Source organism: Coregonus lavaretus (genome assembly GCF_964263955.1).
Source record: "Coregonus lavaretus genome assembly, chromosome: 11".
In the NCBI taxonomy this organism is placed as follows: domain Eukaryota; kingdom Metazoa; phylum Chordata; class Actinopteri; order Salmoniformes; family Salmonidae; genus Coregonus; species Coregonus lavaretus.
Genome location: NC_139998.1, coordinates 52960040 through 52980918, shown reverse-complemented (window position 1 = coordinate 52980918; position 20879 = coordinate 52960040).

The window sequence follows — 20879 nt, the reverse complement described above, 5'->3', positions numbered from 1 at the left end:
ACATTAGGCTACTCTTGTTCCAAGCGCATATGGGCAGTGTGCGTCACGGCTGGATAGGCTGCGTTTCTGCTGTTGAAATTCAGGCCATAACCAACTGTGTTACCACTAAAACCAGATTTTGGTCGGTCTTAAATCCCTACCAGCGCAGCCTGAAATTAGCACTTTGGATCATGTTTTTGAGATCACGCCTAAAATATTTCCAAACCCTCCCTTCCGAGGGCAAGAGTGCTGATGTTAGATGGGTAAATTGCCGAACCTGCCAGTTTGCCTGTTTTTACTTGACGAAAATGCAAACTAGCGTCGCCTTAACGCCAGCCGAAAATAGAGCCCATTGTCTTAAAAGTCATAAAACACGTGTCAAACCAAACAGATGCACTTGGATGCTCCAATGTCTGGTACCTTTTCTCCATCATAAACTGTCAATAAAATTACCCAAAAAGCTGTTTGGTTGCAACAACTGTTAATAGTGAGCCGTTGAGTAACATCCCCTGGAGCTAATTTATTATTTATTTTAACCTATTTTCCACCTGAGATGTCTTTTTATGACTAACCCTCTTGTAGATTCCTTTTCATTAGAATGCTTGTCGCCCACCCAGCATTTATAAATACACCTTGCAGTGTTAACAAAGCCATAGCAGCGGAAACCATTTCTGAAGTGACTCACATAGGCACAACAATGGTTGTATCCCAAATGGCACCCTATTCCATATATATATATATATATATATAATCCCTATATAGTGCACTACTTTTGACCAGAGCCCTATGGGAGAAGAGAAATGCTCCCCTGTGAATGCTGCATATGTGAGCTCTTTTAATCGGCGGGTGAAGGTCCCCTGTCAGAGAGAGAGGGAGAGATAGAGAGAGATAGAGAAATAGGTGCTGGTGGAAGGAGGATGAGAGGGCAAAGAGAGAAAACAGAAGCATTGATGGGTTGAGGGACAGTTAAGCAAGGAGGGATGGATAAATATAGAGGGAGAGATAGAGAGAACCAGGATTGAGGGCTAGGGGCTGTCCTCATGTTCTCGCCTCTTCTTCCCCTCATAGCAAATGATTGGCAAATGAACTGGAAGGGTTTCCCACCTCTCACTGTAATTTACTGAGTCTGTTTAGGGCTGTAGAAGGAGGGCAAGTCAGAAAGGAAGATAAGGAAAGGCAGACATTTTAGACTAGTATAAGGACATGGCCATTGACAGGGTGTTGCGAGAAAGGCTACAGCTTTTGTCAAAATTGACTTTCAGTAGCAGGTTAGGAGAATTAACGTAGCAGGTTAGAAAATAGGGTTAGGGTTAGCTAAAATGCAAAAAAAAATAAAAAAAATAACGTTTGATGTCAATTTCACAAAAGCTGTATCCCATTTAGACATGACCGACGGAGAGGGTTGTCTGATGTCAATCCATAGTCCTCTGCTCTAGGCGTTTGGAAGTTTTGGAACAGCAGCTGGGATAGGTTGACAGATGTGAACTGTTCTATCTCCAGCAGACTCTAGCTATTCATCTCTCTTTTCTCTCTCTTTCTCTCTCTTTGCTCTCTCCATCACAGTGAAACTGGACATACTGTGTTGCAGTATCTCCTCTTTTCTTACTAACATATTAGTCTGTCTCCTCTCTCTTCTTCCTAGCATATTAGTCTGTCTCCTCTCTTCTTACTAACACATTAGTCTGTCCACTCTCTTCTTCCTAACATATTAGTATGTCCCCTCTCTTCTTCCTAACATATTAGTCTGTCCACTCTCTTCTTCCTAACATATTAGTCTGTCTCTTCTCTTCTTCCTAACACATTAGTCTGTCTCTTCTCTTCTTCCTAACACATTAGTCTGTCCACTCTCTTCTTCCTAACATATTAGTATGTCCACTCTCTTCTTCCTAGCATATTAGTCTGTCTCCTCTCTTCTTACTAACACATTAGTCTGTCCACTCTCTTCTTCCTAACATATTAGTATGTCCCCTCTCTTCTTCCTAACATATTAGTCTGTCCACTCTCTTCTTCCTAACATATTAGTCTGTCTCTTCTCTTCTTCCTAACATATTCATCTGTCTCTTCTCTTCTTCCTAACATATTAGTCTGTCTCTTCTCTTCTTCCTAACATATTAGTCTGTCTCCTCTCTTCTTACTAACACATTAGTCTGTCCACTCTCTTCTTACTAACATATTAGTATGTCCCCTCTCTTCTTCCTAACATATTAGTCTGTCCACTCTCTTCTTCCTAACATATTAGTCTGTCTCTTCTCTTCTTCCTAACATATTCATCTGTCTCTTCTCTTCTTCCTAACATATTAGTCTGTCTCTTCTCTTCTTCCTAACATATTAGTCTGTCTCCTCTCTTCTTACTAACACATTAGTCTGTCCACTCTCTTCTTACTAACATATTAGTATGTCCCCTCTCTTCTTCCTAACATATTAGTCTGTCTCCTCTCTTCTTCCTAACATATTAGTATGTCCCCTCTCTTCTTCCTAACATATTAGTCTGTCTCCTCTCTTCTTCCTAATATTTTAGTCTGTCCACTCTCTTCTTCCTAACATATTATGTCTGTCTCCTCTCTTCTTCCTAACATATTAGTCTGTCCACTCTGTAGCTCAGCTGGTAGAGCACGGCGCTTGTAACGCAAAGGTAGTGGGTTTGATCCCCGGGACCACCTGTACACAAAAAAATGTATGCACGCATGACTGTAAGTCGAATTGGATAAAAGCGTCTGCTAAATGGCATATTATATTATTATATTAGTCTGTCCACTCTCTTCTTCCTAACACATTAGTCTGTCCCCTCTCTTCTTCCTAACATATTAGTCTGTCTCTTCTCTTCTTCCTAACATATTAGTCTGTCTCCTCTCTTCTTCCTAACATAGTAGTCTGTCCACTCTCTTCTTCCTAACATAGTAGTCTGTATCTTCTCTTCTTCCTAACATATTAGTCTGTCCACTCTCTTCTTCCTAACATATTAGTCTGTCTCCTCTCTCTTCTTCCTAACATATTAGTCTGTCTCCTCTCTTCTTCCTAACATAGGAGTCTGTCCACTCTCTTCTTCCTAACATATTAGTCTGTCTCCTCTCTTCTTCCTAACATATTAGTCTGTCTCCTCTCTTCTTCCTAACATAGTAGTCTGTCTCTTCTCTTCTTCCTAACATATTAGTCTGTCTCCTCTCTTCTTCCTAACATAGGAGTCTGTCCACTCTCTTCTTCCTAACATATTAGTCTGTCCCCTCTCTTCTTCCTAACATATTAGTCTGTCCACTCTCTTCTTCCTAACATAGTAGTCTGTCCACTCTCTTCTTCCTAACATAGTAGTCAGTCTCCTCTCTCTTCTTCCTAACATATTAGTCAGTCTCCTCTCTTCTTCCTAACATAGTAGTCTGTCCACTCTCTTCTTCCTAACATATTAGTCTGTCCACTCTCTTCTTCCTAACATATTAGTCAGTCTCTTCTCTTCTTCCTAACATATTAGTCTGTCCACTCTCTTCTTCCTAACATATTAGTCTGTCCACTCTCTTCTTCCTAACATAGTAGTCTGTCCACTCTCTTCTTCCTAACATAGTAGTCAGTCTCCTCTCTCTTCTTCCTAACATATTAGTCTGTCTCCTCTCTTCTTCCTAACATAGTAGTCTGTCCACTCTCTTCTTCATAACATATTAGTTTGTCTCCTCTATTCTTCCTAACATATTAGTCTGTCTCCTGTCTTCTTCCTAACATATTAGTCTGTCTCTTCTCTTCTTCCTAACATATTAGTCTGTCCACTCTCTTCTTCCTAACATATTAGTCTGTCTCCTCTTTTCTTCCTAACATATTAGTCTGTCTCTTCTCTTCTTCCTAACATATTAGTCTGTCCCCTCTCTTCTTCCTAACACATTAGTCTGTCTCCTCTTTTCTTCCTAACATATTAGTCTGTATCTTCTCTTCTTCCTAACATGTTAGTCTGTACACTCTCTTCTTCCTAACATATTAGTCTGTCTCCTCTATTCTTCCTAACACATTAGTCTGTCTCCTCTTTTCTTCCTAACATATTAGTCTGTCTCTTCTCTTCTTCCTAACATATTAGTCTGTCCACTCTCTTCTTCCTAACATATTAGTCTGTCCACTCTCTTCTTCCTAACATATTAGTCTGTCTCCTCTCTTCTTCCTAACATATAAGTCTGTCTCCTCTCTTCTTACTAACATATTAGTCTGTCTCCTCTCTTCTTCCTAACATATTAGTCTGTCTCCTCTCTTCTTCCTAACACATTAGTCTGTCTCCTCTCTTCTTCCTAACATATTAGTCTGTCCACTCTCTCCTTCCTAACATGTTAGTCTGTACACTCTCTTCTTCCTAACATATTAGTCTGTCTCCTCTATTCTTCCTAACACATTAGTCTGTCTCCTCTTTTATTCCTAACATATTAGTCTGTCTCTTATCTTCTTCCTAACATATTAGTCTGTCCACTCTCTTCTTCCTAACATATTAGTCTGTCTCCTCTCTTCTTCCTAACATATTAGTCTGTCTCTTATCTTCTTCCTAACATATTAGTCTGTCTCCTCTCTTCTTCTTAACATATTAGTCCGTCAACTCTCTTCTTCCTAACATATTAGTCTGACTCCTCTCATCTTCCTAACATATTAGTCTGTCTCCTCTCTTCTTCCTAACATATTAGTCTGTCTCCTCTATTCTTCCTAACATATTAGTCTGTCTCCTCTCTTCTTCCTAACATATTAGTCTGTCCACTCTCTTCTTCCTAACATATTAGTCTGTCCCCTCTCTTCTTCCTAACATATTAGTCTGTCCACTCTCTTCTTCCTAACATAGTAGTCTGCCTCCTCTTTTCTTCCTAACATATTAGTCTGTCTCCTCTCTTCTTCCTAACATATTAGTCTGTCTCCTCTCTTCTTCCTAACATATTAGTCTGTCCACTCTCTTCTTCCTAACAAATTAGTCTGTCTCTTCTCTTCTTCCTAACATATTAGTCTGTCTCTTCTCTTCTTCCTAACATATTAGTCTGTCCCCTCTCTTCTTCCTAACATATTAGTATGCCTCCTCTTTTCTTCCTAACATATTAGTCTGTCCACTCTCTTCCTCCTAACATATTAGTCTGTCTCTTCTCTTCTTCCTAACATATTAGTCTGTCTCCTCTCTCTTCTTCCTAACATATTAGTCTGTCCACTCTCTTCTTCCTAACATATTAGTCTGTCCACTCTCTTATTCCTAACATATTAGTCTGTCTCCTCTCTTCTTCCTAACATAGTAGTCTGTATCCTCTCTTCTTCCTAACATATTAGTATGCCTCCTCTTTTCTTCCTAACATATTAGTCTGTCCACTCTCTTCCTCCTAACATATTAGTCTGTCCCCTCTCTTCTTCCTAACATATTAGTCTGTCTCCTCTCTACTTCGTAACAAATTAGTCTGTCTCTTCTCTTCTTCCTAACATATTAGTCTGTCTCCTCTCTTCTTCCTAACATATTAGTCTGTCTCCTCTCTTCTTCCTAACAAATTAGTCTGTCTCTTCTCTTCTTCCTAACATAGTAGTCTGACTCCTCTCTTCTTCCTAACATAGTAGTCTGTCTCTTCTCTTCTTCCTATCATAGTAGTCTGACTCCTCTCTTCTTCCTAACAAATTAGTCTGTCTCCTCTCTTCTTCCTAACATATTCATCTGTCTCTTCTCTTCTTCATAACATATTAGTCTGTCCACTCTCTTCTTCCTAACATATTAGTCTGTCTCTTCTCTTCTTCCTAACATATTAGTCTGTCCACTCTCTTCTTCCTAACATATTAGTCTGTCCACTCTCTTCTTCCTAACAAATTAGTCCGTCTCCTCTCTTCTTCCTAACGTATTAGTCTGTCCACTCTCTTCTTCCTAACAAATTAGTCTGTCTCCTCTCTTCTTCCTAACATATTCATCTGTCTCTTCTCTTCTTCATAACATATTAGTCTGTCCACTCTCTTCTTCCTAACATTTTGTCTGTCTCTTCTCTTCTTCCTAACATTAGTCTGTCCACTCTCTTCTTCCTAACATAGGAGTCTGTCCACTCTCTTCTTCCTAACATAGTAGTCTGTCTCCTCACTTCTTGCTAACATATAAGTCTGTCTCCTCTCTTCTTAGTAACATATTAGTCTGTCCACTCTCTTCTTCCTAACATATTAGTCTGTCTCCTCTCTCTTCTTCCTAACATATTAGTCTGTCTCCTCTCTCTTCTTCCTAACATATTAGTCTGTCCACTCTCTTCTTCCTAACATATTAGTCTGTCTCCTCTCTTCTTCCTAACATACTAGTCTGTCTCCTCTCTTCTTCCTAACATATTAGTCTGTCTCCTCTCTCTTCTTCCTAACATATTAGTCTGTCTCCTCTCTCTTCTTCCTAACATATTAGTCTGTCTCCTCTCTCTTCTTCCTAACATATTAGTCTGTCCACTCTCTTCTTCCTAACATATTAGTCTGTCTCCTCTCTTCTTCCTAACATACTAGTCTGTCTCCTCTCTTCTTCCTAACATATTAGTCTGTCTCCTCTCTTCTTCCTAACATATTAGTCTGTCTCTTCTCTTCTTCCTAACATATTAGTCTGTCTCCTCTCTTCTTCCTAACATATTAGTCTGTCCCCTCTCTTCTTCCTAACATATTAGTCTGTCTCCTCTCTTCTTCCTAACATATTAGTATGTCCCCTCTCTTCTTCCTAACATAGTAGTCTGTCTCTTCTCTTCTTCCTAACATATTAGTCTGTCCACTCTCTTCTTCCTAACATATTAGTCTGTCTCCTCTCTTCTTCCTAACATAATAGTCTGTCCCCTCTCTTCTTCCTAACATATTAGTCTGTCCACTCTCTCCTTCCTAACATATTAGTCTGTCCACTCTCTCGTTCCTAACATATTAGTCTGTCCACTCTCTTCTTCCTAACATATTAGTCTGTCTCCTCTCTTCTTCCTAACATATTAGTCTGTCCCCTCTCTTCTTCCTAACATATTAGTCTGTCCACTCTCTTCTTCCTAACATATTAGTCTGTCCACTCTCTTCTTCCTAACATATTAGTCTGTCTCCTCTCTCTCCTTCCTAACATATTAGTCTGTCTCCTCTCTCTTCTTCCTAACATATTAGTCTGTCCCCTCTCTTCTTCCTAACATATTAGTCTGTCCACTCTCTTCTTCCTAACATATTAGTCTGTCCACTCTCTTCTTCCTAACATATTAGTCTGTCTCCTCTCTTCTTCCTAACATATTAGTCTGTCTCCTCTCTCTCCTTCCTAACATATTAGTCTGTCTCCTCTCTCTTCTTCCTAACATATTAGTCTGTCCCCTCTCTTCTTCCTAACATATTAGTCTGTCCACTCTCTTCTTCCTAACATATTAGTCTGTCCACTCTCTCCTTCCTAACATATTAGTCTGTCTCCTCTCTCTTCTTCCTAACAAATTAGTCTGTCCCCTCTCTTCTTCCTAACATATTAGTCTGTCCACTCTCTTCTTCCTAACATATTCATCTGTCTCTTCTCTTCTTCATAACATATTAGTCTGTCCACTCTCTTCTTCCTAACATATTAGTCTGTCTCTTATCTTCTTCCTAACATATTAGTCTGTCTCCTCTCTTCTTCTTAACATATTAGTCCGTCAACTCTCTTCTTCCTAACATATTAGTCTGACTCCTCTCATCTTCCTAACATATTAGTCTGTCTCCTCTCTTCTTCCTAACATATTAGTCTGTCTCCTCTATTCTTCCTAACATATTAGTCTGTCTCCTCTCTTCTTCCTAACATATTAGTCTGTCCACTCTCTTCTTCCTAACATATTAGTCTGTCCCCTCTCTTCTTCCTAACATATTAGTCTGTCCACTCTCTTCTTCCTAACATAGTAGTCTGCCTCCTCTTTTCTTCCTAACATATTAGTCTGTCTCCTCTCTTCTTCCTAACATATTAGTCTGTCTCCTCTCTTCTTCCTAACATATTAGTCTGTCCACTCTCTTCTTCCTAACAAATTAGTCTGTCTCTTCTCTTCTTCCTAACATATTAGTCTGTCTCTTCTCTTCTTCCTAACATATTAGTCTGTCCCCTCTCTTCTTCCTAACATATTAGTATGCCTCCTCTTTTCTTCCTAACATATTAGTCTGTCCACTCTCTTCCTCCTAACATATTAGTCTGTCTCTTCTCTTCTTCCTAACATATTAGTCTGTCTCCTCTCTCTTCTTCCTAACATATTAGTCTGTCCACTCTCTTCTTCCTAACATATTAGTCTGTCCACTCTCTTATTCCTAACATATTAGTCTGTCTCCTCTCTTCTTCCTAACATAGTAGTCTGTATCCTCTCTTCTTCCTAACATATTAGTATGCCTCCTCTTTTCTTCCTAACATATTAGTCTGTCCACTCTCTTCCTCCTAACATATTAGTCTGTCCCCTCTCTTCTTCCTAACATATTAGTCTGTCTCCTCTCTACTTCGTAACAAATTAGTCTGTCTCTTCTCTTCTTCCTAACATATTAGTCTGTCTCCTCTCTTCTTCCTAACATATTAGTCTGTCTCCTCTCTTCTTCCTAACAAATTAGTCTGTCTCTTCTCTTCTTCCTAACATAGTAGTCTGACTCCTCTCTTCTTCCTAACATAGTAGTCTGTCTCTTCTCTTCTTCCTAACATAGTAGTCTGACTCCTCTCTTCTTCCTAACAAATTAGTCTGTCTCCTCTCTTCTTCCTAACATATTCATCTGTCTCTTCTCTTCTTCATAACATATTAGTCTGTCCACTCTCTTCTTCCTAACATATTAGTCTGTCTCTTCTCTTCTTCCTAACATATTAGTCTGTCCACTCTCTTCTTCCTAACATATTAGTCTGTCCACTCTCTTCTTCCTAACAAATTAGTCTGTCTCCTCTCTTCTTCCTAACGTATTAGTCTGTCCACTCTCTTCTTCCTAACAAATTAGTCTGTCTCCTCTCTTCTTCCTAACATATTCATCTGTCTCTTCTCTTCTTCATAACATATTAGTCTGTCCACTCTCTTCTTCCTAACATTTTGTCTGTCTCTTCTCTTCTTCCTAACATTAGTCTGTCCACTCTCTTCTTCCTAACATAGGAGTCTGTCCACTCTCTTCTTCCTAACATAGTAGTCTGTCTCCTCACTTCTTGCTAACATATAAATCTGTCTCCTCTCTTCTTAGTAACATATTAGTCTGTCCACTCTCTTCTTCCTAACATATTAGTCTGTCTCCTCTCTCTTCTTCCTAACATATTAGTCTGTCTCCTCTCTCTTCTTCCTAACATATTAGTCTGTCCACTCTCTTCTTCCTAACATATTAGTCTGTCTCCTCTCTTCTTCCTAACATATTAGTCTGTCTCCTCTCTTCTTCCTAACATATTAGTCTGTCTCTTCTCTTCTTCCTAACATATTAGTCTGTCTCCTCTCTTCTTCCTAACATATTAGTCTGTCCCCTCTCTTCTTCCTAACATATTAGTCTGTCTCCTCTCTTCTTCCTAACATATTAGTATGTCCCCTCTCTTCTTCCTAACATAGTAGTCTGTCTCTTCTCTTCTTCCTAACATATTAGTCTGTCCACTCTCTTCTTCCTAACATATTAGTCTGTCTCCTCTCTTCTTCCTAACATAATAGTCTGTCCCCTCTCTTCTTCCTAACATATTAGTCTGTCCACTCTCTCCTTCCTAACATATTAGTCTGTCCACTCTCTCGTTCCTAACATATTAGTCTGTCCACTCTCTTCTTCCTAACATATTAGTCTGTCTCCTCTCTTCTTCCTAACATATTAGTCTGTCCCCTCTCTTCTTCCTAACATATTAGTCTGTCCACTCTCTTCTTCCTAACATATTAGTCTGTCCACTCTCTTCTTCCTAACATATTAGTCTGTCTCCTCTCTCTCCTTCCTAACATATTAGTCTGTCTCCTCTCTCTTCTTCCTAACATATTAGTCTGTCCCCTCTCTTCTTCCTAACATATTAGTCTGTCCACTCTCTTCTTCCTAACATATTAGTCTGTCCACTCTCTTCTTCCTAACATATTAGTCTGTCTCCTCTCTTCTTCCTAACATATTAGTCTGTCTCCTCTCTCTCCTTCCTAACATATTAGTCTGTCTCCTCTCTCTTCTTCCTAACATATTAGTCTGTCCCCTCTCTTCTTCCTAACATATTAGTCTGTCCACTCTCTTCTTCCTAACATATTAGTCTGTCCACTCTCTCCTTCCTAACATATTAGTCTGTCTCCTCTCTCTTCTTCCTAACAAATTAGTCTGTCCCCTCTCTTCTTCCTAACATATTAGTCTGTCCACTCTCTTCTTCCTAACATATTCATCTGTCTCTTCTCTTCTTCATAACATATTAGTCTGTCCACTCTCTTCTTCCTAACATATTAGTCTGTCCACTCTCTTCTTCCTAACATATTAGTCTGTCTCCTCTCTTCTTCCTAACATATTAGTATGCCTCCTCTTTTCTTCCTAACATATTAGTCTGTCCACTCTCTTCCTCCTAACATATTAGTCTGTCTCTTCTCTTCTTCCTAACATTTTAGTCTGTCTCCTCTCTCTTCTTCCTAACATATTAGTCTGTCCACTCTCTTCTTCCTAACATATTAGTCTGTCCACTCTCTTCTTCCTAACATATTAGTCTGTCTCCTCTCTTCTTCCTAACATAGTAGTCTGTATCCTCTCTTCTTCCTAACATATTAGTATGCCTCCTCTTTTCTTCCTAACATATTAGTCTGTCCACTCTCTTCCTCCTAACATATTAGTCTGTCCCCTCTCTTCTTCCTAACATATTAGTCTGTCTCCTCTCTACTTCGTAACAAATTAGTCTGTCTCTTCTCTTCTTCCTAACATATTAGTCTTTCTCCTCTCTTCTTCCTAACATATTAGTCTGTCTCCTCTCTTCTTCCTAACAAATTAGTCTGTCTCTTCTCTTCTTCCTAACATAGTAGTCTGACTCCTCTCTTCTTCCTAACATAGTAGTCTGTCTCTTCTCTTCTTCCTAACATAGTAGTCTGACTCCTCTCTTCTTCCTAACAAATTAGTCTGTCTCCTCTCTTCTTCCTAACATATTCATCTGTCTCTTCTCTTCTTCATAACATATTAGTCTGTCCACTCTCTTCTTCCTAACATATTAGTTTGTCTCTTCTCTTCTTCCTAACATATTAGTCTGTCCACTCTCTTCTTCCTAACATATTAGTCTGTCCACTCTCTTCTTCCTAACAAATTAGTCTGTCTCCTCTCTTCTTCCTAACGTATTAGTCTGTCCACTCTCTTCTTCCTAACAAATTAGTCTGTCTCCTCTCTTCTTCCTAACATATTCATCTGTCTCTTCTCTTCTTCATAACATATTAGTCTGTCCACTCTCTTCTTCCTAAAATTTTGTCTGTCTCTTCTCTTCTTCCTAACATTAGTCTGTCCACTCTCTTCTTCCTAACATAGGAGTCTGTCCACTCTCTTCTTCCTAACATAGTAGTCTGTCTCCTCACTTCTTGCTAACATATAAGTCTGTCTCCTCTCTTCTTAGTAACATATTAGTCTGTCCACTCTCTTCTTCCTAACATATTAGTCTGTCTCCTCTCTCTTCTTCCTAACATATTAGTCTGTCTCCTCTCTCTTCTTCCTAACATATTAGTCTGTCCACTCTCTTCTTCCTAACATATTAGTCTGTCTCCTCTCTTCTTCCTAACATACTAGTCTGTCTCCTCTCTTCTTCCTAACATATTAGTCTGTCTCTTCTCTTCTTCCTAACATACTAGTCTGTCTCTTCTCTTCTTCCTAACATATTAGTCTGTCCACTCTCTTCTTCCTAACATATTAGTCTGTCTCCTCTCTTCTTCCTAACATATTAGTCTGTCTCTTCTCTTCTTCCTAACATATTAGTCTGTCTCCTCTCTTCTTCCTAACATATTAGTCTGTCCCCTCTCTTCTTCCTAACATATTAGTCTGTCTCCTCTCTTCTTCCTAACATATTAGTATGTCCCCTCTCTTCTTCCTAACATAGTAGTCTGTCTCTTCTCTTCTTCCTAACATATTAGTCTGTATCTTCTCTTCTTCCTAACATGTTAGTCTGTACACTCTCTTCTTCCTAACATATTAGTCTGTCTCCTCTATTCTTCCTAACACATTAGTCTGTCTCCTCTTTTCTTCCTAACATATTAGTCTGTCTCTTCTCTTCTTCCTAACATATTAGTCTGTCCACTCTCTTCTTCCTAACATATTAGTCTGTCCACTCTCTTCTTCCTAACATATTAGTCTGTCTCCTCTCTTCTTCCTAACATATAAGTCTGTCTCCTCTCTTCTTACTAACATATTAGTCTGTCTCCTCTCTTCTTCCTAACATATTAGTCTGTCTCCTCTCTTCTTCCTAACACATTAGTCTGTCTCCTCTCTTCTTCCTAACATATTAGTCTGTCCACTCTCTTCTTCCTAACATGTTAGTCTGTACACTCTCTTCTTCCTAACATATTAGTCTGTCTCCTCTATTCTTCCTAACACATTAGTCTGTCTCCTCTTTTATTCCTAACATATTAGTCTGTCTCTTATCTTCTTCCTAACATATTAGTCTGTCCACTCTCTTCTTCCTAACATATTAGTCTGTCTCCTCTCTTCTTCCTAACATATTAGTCTGTCTCTTATCTTCTTCCTAACATATTAGTCTGTCTCCTCTCTTCTTCTTAACATATTAGTCCGTCAACTCTCTTCTTCCTAACATATTAGTCTGACTCATCTCATCTTCCTAACATATTAGTCTGTCTCCTCTCTTCTTCCTAACATATTAGTCTGTCTCCTCTATTCTTCCTAACATATTAGTCTGTCTCCTCTCTTCTTCCTAACATATTAGTCTGTCCACTCTCTTCTTCCTAACATATTAGTCTGTCCCCTCTCTTCTTCCTAACATATTAGTCTGTCCACTCTCTTCTTCCTAACATAGTAGTCTGCCTCCTCTTTTCTTCCTAACATATTAGTCTGTCTCCTCTCTTCTTCCTAACATATTAGTCTGTCTCCTCTCTTCTTCCTAACATATTAGTCTGTCCACTCTCTTCTTCCTAACAAATTAGTCTGTCTCTTCTCTTCTTCCTAACATATTAGTCTGTCTCTTCTCTTCTTCCTAACATATTAGTCTGTCCCCTCTCTTCTTCCTAACATATTAGTATGCCTCCTCTTTTCTTCCTAACATATTAGTCTGTCCACTCTCTTCCTCCTAACATATTAGTCTGTCTCTTCTCTTCTTCCTAACATATTAGTCTGTCTCCTCTCTCTTCTTCCTAACATATTAGTCTGTCCACTCTCTTCTTCCTAACATATTAGTCTGTCCACTCTCTTCTTCCTAACATATTAGTCTGTCTCCTCTCTTCTTCCTAACATAGTAGTCTGTATCCTCTCTTCTTCCTAACATATTAGTCTGTCCACTCTCTTCCTCCTAACATATTAGTCTGTCCCCTCTCTTCTTCCTAACATATTAGTCTGTCTCCTCTCTACTTCGTAACAAATTAGTCTGTCTCTTCTCTTCTTCCTAACATATTAGTCTGTCTCCTCTCTTCTTCCTAACATATTAGTCTGTCTCCTCTCTTCTTCCTAACAAATTAGTCTGTCTCTTCTCTTCTTCCTAACATAGTAGTCTGACTCCTCTCTTCTTCCTAACATAGTAGTCTGTCTCTTCTCTTCTTCCTAACATAGTAGTCTGACTCCTCTCTTCTTCCTAACAAATTAGTCTGTCTCCTCTCTTCTTCCTAACATATTCATCTGTCTCTTCTCTTCTTCATAACATATTAGTCTGTCCACTCTCTTCTTCCTAACATATTAGTCCGTCTCTTCTCTTCTTCCTAACATATTAGTCTGTCCACTCTCTTCTTCCTAACATATTAGTCTGTCCACTCTCTTCTTCCTAACAAATTAGTCTGTCTCCTCTCTTCTTCCTAACGTATTAGTCTGTCCACTCTCTTCTTCCTAACAAATTAGTCTGTCTCCTCTCTTCTTCCTAACATATTCATCTGTCTCTTCTCTTCTTCATAACATATTAGTCTGTCCACTCTCTTCTTCCTAACATTTTGTCTGTCTCTTCTCTTCTTCCTAACATTAGTCTGTCCACTCTCTTCTTCCTAACATAGGAGTCTGTCCACTCTCTTCTTCCTAGCATAGTAGTCTGTCTCCTCACTTCTTCCTAACATATTAGTCTGTCTCCTCTCTCTTCTTCCTAACATATTAGTCTGTCTCCTCTCTCTTCTTCCTAACATATTAGTCTGTCCACTCTCTTCTTCCTAACATATTAGTCTGTCTTCTCTCTTCTTCCTAACATACTAGTCTGTCTCCTCTCTTCTTCCTAACATATTAGTCTGTCTCTTCTCTTCTTCCTAACATACTAGTCTGTCTCTTCTCTTCTTCCTAACATATTAGTCTGTCCACTCTCTTCTTCCTAACATATTAGTCTGTCTCCTCTCTTCTTCCTAACATATTAGTCTGTCTCTTCTCTTCTTCCTAACATATTAGTCTGTCTCCTCTCTTCTTCCTAACATATTAGTCTGTCCCCTCTCTTCTTCCTAACATATTAGTCTGTCTCCTCTCTTCTTCCTAACATATTAGTATGTCCCCTCTCTTCTTCCTAACATAGTAGTCTGTCTCTTCTCTTCTTCCTAACATATTAGTCTGTCCACTCTCTTCTTCCTAACATATTAGTCTGTCTCCTCTCTTCTTCCTAACATAATAGTCTGTCCCCTCTCTTCTTCCTAACATATTAGTCTGTCCACTCTCTCCTTCCTAACATATTAGTCTGTCCACTCTCTCGTTCCTAACATATTAATCTGTCCACTCTCTTCTTCCTAACATATTAGTCTGTCTCCTCTCTTCTTCCTAACATATTAGTCTGTCCCCTCTCTTCTTCCTAACATATTAGTCTGTCCACTCTCTTCTTCCTAACATATTAGTCTGTCCACTCTCTTCTTCCTAACATATTAGTCTGTCTCCTCTCTCTCCTTCCTAACATATTAGTCTGTCTCTTCTCTTCTTCCTAACATAGTAGTCTGACTCCTCTCTTCTTCCTAACAAATTAGTCTGTCTCCTCTCTTCTTCCTAACATATTCATCTGTCTCTTCTCTTCTTCATAACATATTAGTCTGTCCACTCTCTTCTTCCTAACATATTAGTCTGTCTCTTCTCTTCTTCCTAACATATTAGTCTGTCCACTCTCTTCTTCCTAACATATTAGTCTGTCCACTCTCTTCTTCCTAACAAATTAGTCTGTCTCCTCTCTTCTTCCTAACGTATTAGTCTGTCCACTCTCTTCTTCCTAACAAATTAGTCTGTCTCCTCTCTTCTTCCTAACATATTCATCTGTCTCTTCTCTTCTTCATAACATATTAGTCTGTCCACTCTCTTCTTCCTAACATTTTGTCTGTCTCTTCTCTTCTTCCTAACATTAGTCTGTCCACTCTCTTCTTCCTAACATAGGAGTCTGTCCACTCTCTTCTTCCTAGCATAGTAGTCTGTCTCCTCACTTCTTGCTAACATATAAGTCTGTCTCCTCTCTTCTTAGTAACATATTAGTCTGTCCACTCTCTTCTTCCTAACATATTAGTCTGTCTCCTCTCTCTTCTTCCTAACATATTAGTCTGTCTCCTCTCTCTTCTTCCTAACATATTAGTCTGTCCACTCTCTTCTTCCTAACATATTAGTCTGTCTCCTCTCTTCTTCCTAACATACTAGTCTGTCTCCTCTCTTCTTCCTAACATATTAGTCTGTCTCTTCTCTTCTTCCTAACATACTAGTCTGTCTCTTCTCTTCTTCCTAACATATTAGTCTGTCCACTCTCTTCTTCCTAACATATTAGTCTGTCTCCTCTCTTCTTCCTAACATATTAGTCTGTCTCTTCTCTTCTTCCTAACATATTAGTCTGTCTCCTCTCTTCTTCCTAACATATTAGTCTGTCCCCTCTCTTCTTCCTAACATATTAGTCTGTCTCCTCTCTTCTTCCTAACATATTAGTATGTCCCCTCTCTTCTTCCTAACATAGTAGTCTGTCTCTTCTCTTCTTCCTAACATATTAGTCTGTCCACTCTCTTCTTCCTAACATATTAGTCTGTCTCCTCTCTTCTTCCTAACATAATAGTCTGTCCCCTCTCTTCTTCCTAACATATTAGTCTGTCCACTCTCTCCTTCCTAACATATTAGTCTGTCCACTCTCTCGTTCCTAACATATTAGTCTGTCCACTCTCTTCTTCCTAACATATTAGTCTGTCTCCTCTCTTCTTCCTAACATATTAGTCTGTCCCCTCTCTTCTTCCTAACATATTAGTCTGTCCACTCTCTTCTTCCTAACATATTAGTCTGTCCACTCTCTTCTTCCTAACATATTAGTCTGTCTCCTCTCTCTCCTTCCTAACATATTAGTCTGTCTCCTCTCTCTTCTTCCTAACATATTAGTCTGTCCCCTCTCTTCTTCCTAACATATTAGTCTGTCCACTCTCTTCTTCCTAACATATTAGTCTGTCCACTCTCTTCTTCCTAACATATTAGTCTGTCTCCTCTCTTCTTCCTAACATATTAGTCTGTCTCCTCTCTCTCCTTCCTAACATATTAGTCTGTCTCCTCTCTCTTCTTCCTAACATATTAGTCTGTCCCCTCTCTTCTTCCTAACATATTAGTCTGTCCACTCTCTTCTTCCTAACATATTAGTCTGTCCACTCTCTCCTTCCTAACATATTAGTCTGTCTCCTCTCTCTTCTTCCTAACATATTAGTCTGTCCCCTCTCTTCTTCCTAACATATTAGTCTGTCCACTCTCTTCTTCCTAACATATTCATCTGTCTCTTCTCTTCTTCATAACATATTAGTCTGTCCACTCTCTTCTTCCTAACATATTAGTCTGTCCACTCTCTTCTTCCTAACATATTAGTCTGTCTCCTCTCTTCTTCCTAACATATTAGTATGCCTCCTCTTTTCTTCCTAACATATTAGTCTGTCCACTCTCTTCCTCCTAACATATTAGTCTGTCTCTTCTCTTCTTCCTAACATTTTAGTCTGTCTCCTCTCTCTTCTTCCTAACATATTAGTCTGTCCACTCTCTTCTTCCTAACATATTAGTCTGTCCACTCTCTTCTTCCTAACATATTAGTCTGTCTCCTCTCTTCTTCCTAACATAGTAGTCTGTATCCTCTCTTCTTCCTAACATATTAGTATGCCTCCTCTTTTCTTCCTAACATATTAGTCTGTCCACTCTCTTCCTCCTAACATATTAGTCTGTCCCCTCTCTTCTTCCTAACATATTAGTCTGTCTCCTCTCTACTTCGTAACAAATCAGTCTGTCTCTTCTCTTCTTCCTAACATATTAGTCTTTCTCCTCTCTTCTTCCTAACATATTAGTCTGTCTCCTCTCTTCTTCCTAACAAATTAGTCTGTCTCTTCTCTTCTTCCTAACATAGTAGTCTGACTCCTCTCTTCTTCCTAACATAGTAGTCTGTCTCTTCTCTTCTTCCTAACATAGTAGTCTGACTCCTCTCTTCTTCCTAACAAATTAGTCTGTCTCCTCTCTTCTTCCTAACATATTCATCTGTCTCTTCTCTTCTTCATAACATATTAGTCTGTCCACTCTCTTCTTCCTAACATATTAGTTTGTCTCTTCTCTTCTTCCTAACATATTAGTCTGTCCACTCTCTTCTTCCTAACATATTAGTCTGTCCACTCTCTTCTTCCTAACAAATTAGTCTGTCTCCTCTCTTCTTCCTAACGTATTAGTCTGTCCACTCTCTTCTTCCTAACAAATTAGTCTGTCTCCTCTCTTCTTCCTAACATATTCATCTGTCTCTTCTCTTCTTCATAACATATTAGTCTGTCCACTCTCTTCTTCCTAACATTTTGTCTGTCTCTTCTCTTCTTCCTAACATTAGTCTGTCCACTCTCTTCTTCCTAACATAGGAGTCTGTCCACTCTCTTCTTCCTAACATAGTAGTCTGTCTCCTCACTTCTTGCTAACATATAAGTCTGTCTCCTCTCTTCTTAGTAACATATTAGTCTGTCCACTCTCTTCTTCCTAACATATTAGTCTGTCTCCTCTCTCTTCTTCCTAACATATTAGTCTGTCTCCTCTCTCTTCTTCCTAACATATTAGTCTGTCCACTCTCTTCTTCCTAACATATTAGTCTGTCTCCTCTCTTCTTCCTAACATACTAGTCTGTCTCCTCTCTTCTTCCTAACATATTAGTCTGTCTCTTCTCTTCTTCCTAACATACTAGTCTGTCTCTTCTCTTCTTCCTAACATATTAGTCTGTCCACTCTCTTCTTCCTAACATATTAGTCTGTCTCCTCTCTTCTTCCTAACATATTAGTCTGTCTCTTCTCTTCTTCCTAACATATTAGTCTGTCTCCTCTCTTCTTCCTAACATATTAGTCTGTCCCCTCTCTTCTTCCTAACATATTAGTCTGTCTCCTCTCTTCTTCCTAACATATTAGTATGTCCCCTCTCTTCTTCCTAACATAGTAGTCTGTCTCTTCTCTTCTTCCTAACATATTAGTCTGTCTCCTCTCTTCTTCCTAACATATTAGTCTGTCCCCTCTCTTCTTCCTAACATATTAGTCTGTCCACTCTCTTCTTCCTAACATATTAGTCTGTCCACTCTCTTCTTCCTAACATATTAGTCTGTCTCCTCTCCCTCCTTCCTAACATATTAGTCTGTCTCCTCTCTCTTCTTCCTAACATATTAGTCTGTCCCCTCTCTTCTTCCTAACATATTAGTCTGTCCACTCTCTTCTTCCTAACATATTAGTCTGTCCACTCTCTTCTTCCTAACATATTAGTCTGTCTCCTCTCTTCTTCCTAACATATTAGTCTGTCTCCTCTCTCTCCTTCCTAACATATTAGTCTGTCTCCTCTCTCTTCTTCCTAACATATTAGTCTGTCCCCTCTCTTCTTCCTAACATATTAGTCTGTCCACTCTCTTCTTCCTAACATATTAGTCTGTCCACTCTCTTCTTCCTAACATATTAGTCTGTCTCCTCTCTTCTTCCTAACATATTAGTCTGTCCCCTCTCTCCTTCCTAACATATTAGTCTGTCTCCTCTCTCTTCTTCCTAACATATTAGTCTGTCCACTCTCTCCTTCCTAACATATTAGTCTGACTCCTCTCCTCTTCCTAACATATTAGTCTGTCTCCTCTCTCTCCTTCCTAACATATTAGTCTGTCCACTCTCTCCTTCCTAACATATTAGTCTGACTCCTCTCAATCTTCCTAACATATCAGTCTGTCTCCTCTCTCTTCTTCCTAACATATTAGTCTGTATCTTCTCTTCTTCCTAACATGTTAGTCTGTACACTCTCTTCTTCCTAACATATTAGTCTGTCTCCTCTATTCTTCCTAACACATTAGTCTGTCTCCTCTTTTCTTCCTAACATATTAGTCTGTCTCTTCTCTTCTTCCTAACATATTAGTCTGTCCACTCTCTTCTTCCTAACATAGTAGTCTGTCTCTTCTCTTCTTCCTAACATATTAGTCTGTCCACTCTCTTCTTCCTAACATATTAGTCTGTCTCCTCTCTTCTTCCTAACATAATAGTCTGTCTCCTCTCTTCTTCCTAACATATTAGTCTGTCACTTCTCTTCTTCCTAACACATTAGTCTGTCCCCTCTCTTCTTCCTAACATATTAGTCTGTCTCTTCTCTTCTTCCTAACATATTAGTCTGTCTCCTCTCTTCTTCCTAACATAGTAGTCTGTCCACTCTCTTCTTCCTAACATAGTAGTCTGTATCTTCTCTTCTTCCTAACATATTAGTCTGTCCACTCTCTTCTTCCTAACATATTAGTCTGTCTCCTCTCTCTTCTTCCTAACATATTAGTCTGTCTCCTCTCTTCTTCCTAACATAGGAGTCTGTCCACTCTCTTCTTCCTAACATATTAGTCTGTCTCCTCTCTTCTTCCTAACATATTAGTCTGTCTCCTCTCTTCTTCCTAACATAGTAGTCTGTCTCTTCTCTTCTTCCTAACATATTAGTCTGTCTCCTCTCTTCTTCCTAACATAGGAGTCTGTCCACTCTCTTCTTCCTAACATATTAGTCTGTCCCCTCTCTTCTTCCTAACATATTAGTCTGTCCACTCTCTTCTTCCTAACATAGTAGTCTGTCCACTCTCTTCTTCCTAACATAGTAGTCAGTCTCCTCTCTCTTCTTCCTAACATATTAGTCTGTCTCCTCTCTTCTTCCTAACATAGTAGTCTGTCCACTCTCTTCTTCCTAACATATTAGTCTGTCCACTCTCTTCTTCCTAAAATATTAGTCAGTCTCTTCTCTTCTTCCTAACATATTAGTCTGTCCACTCTCTTCTTCCTAACATATTAGTCTGTCCACTCTCTTCTTCCTAACATAGTAGTCTGTCCACTCTCTTCTTCCTAACATAGTAGTCAGTCTCCTCTCTCTTCTTCCTAACATATTAGTCTGTCTCCTCTCTTCTTCCTAACATAGTAGTCTGTCCACTCTCTTCTTCATAACATATTAGTCTGTCTCCTCTATTCTTCCTAACATATTAGTCTGTCTCCTGTCTTCTTCCTAACATATTAGTCTGTCTCTTCTCTTCTTCCTAACATATTAGTCTGTCCACTCTCTTCTTCCTAACATATTAGTCTGTCTCCTCTTTTCTTCCTAACATATTAGTCTGTCTCTTCTCTTCTTCCTAACATATTAGTCTGTCCCCTCTCTTCTTCCTAACACATTAGTCTGTCTCCTCTTTTCTTCCTAACATATTAGTCTGTATCTTCTCTTCTTCCTAACATGTTAGTCTGTACACTCTCTTCTTCCTAACATATTAGTCTGTCTCCTCTATTCTTCCTAACACATTAGTCTGTCTCCTCTTTTCTTCCTAACATATTAGTCTGTCTCTTCTCTTCTTCCTAACATATTAGTCTGTCCACTCTCTTCTTCCTAACATATTAGTCTGTCCACTCTCTTCTTCCTAACATATTAGTCTGTCTCCTCTCTTCTTCCTAACATATAAG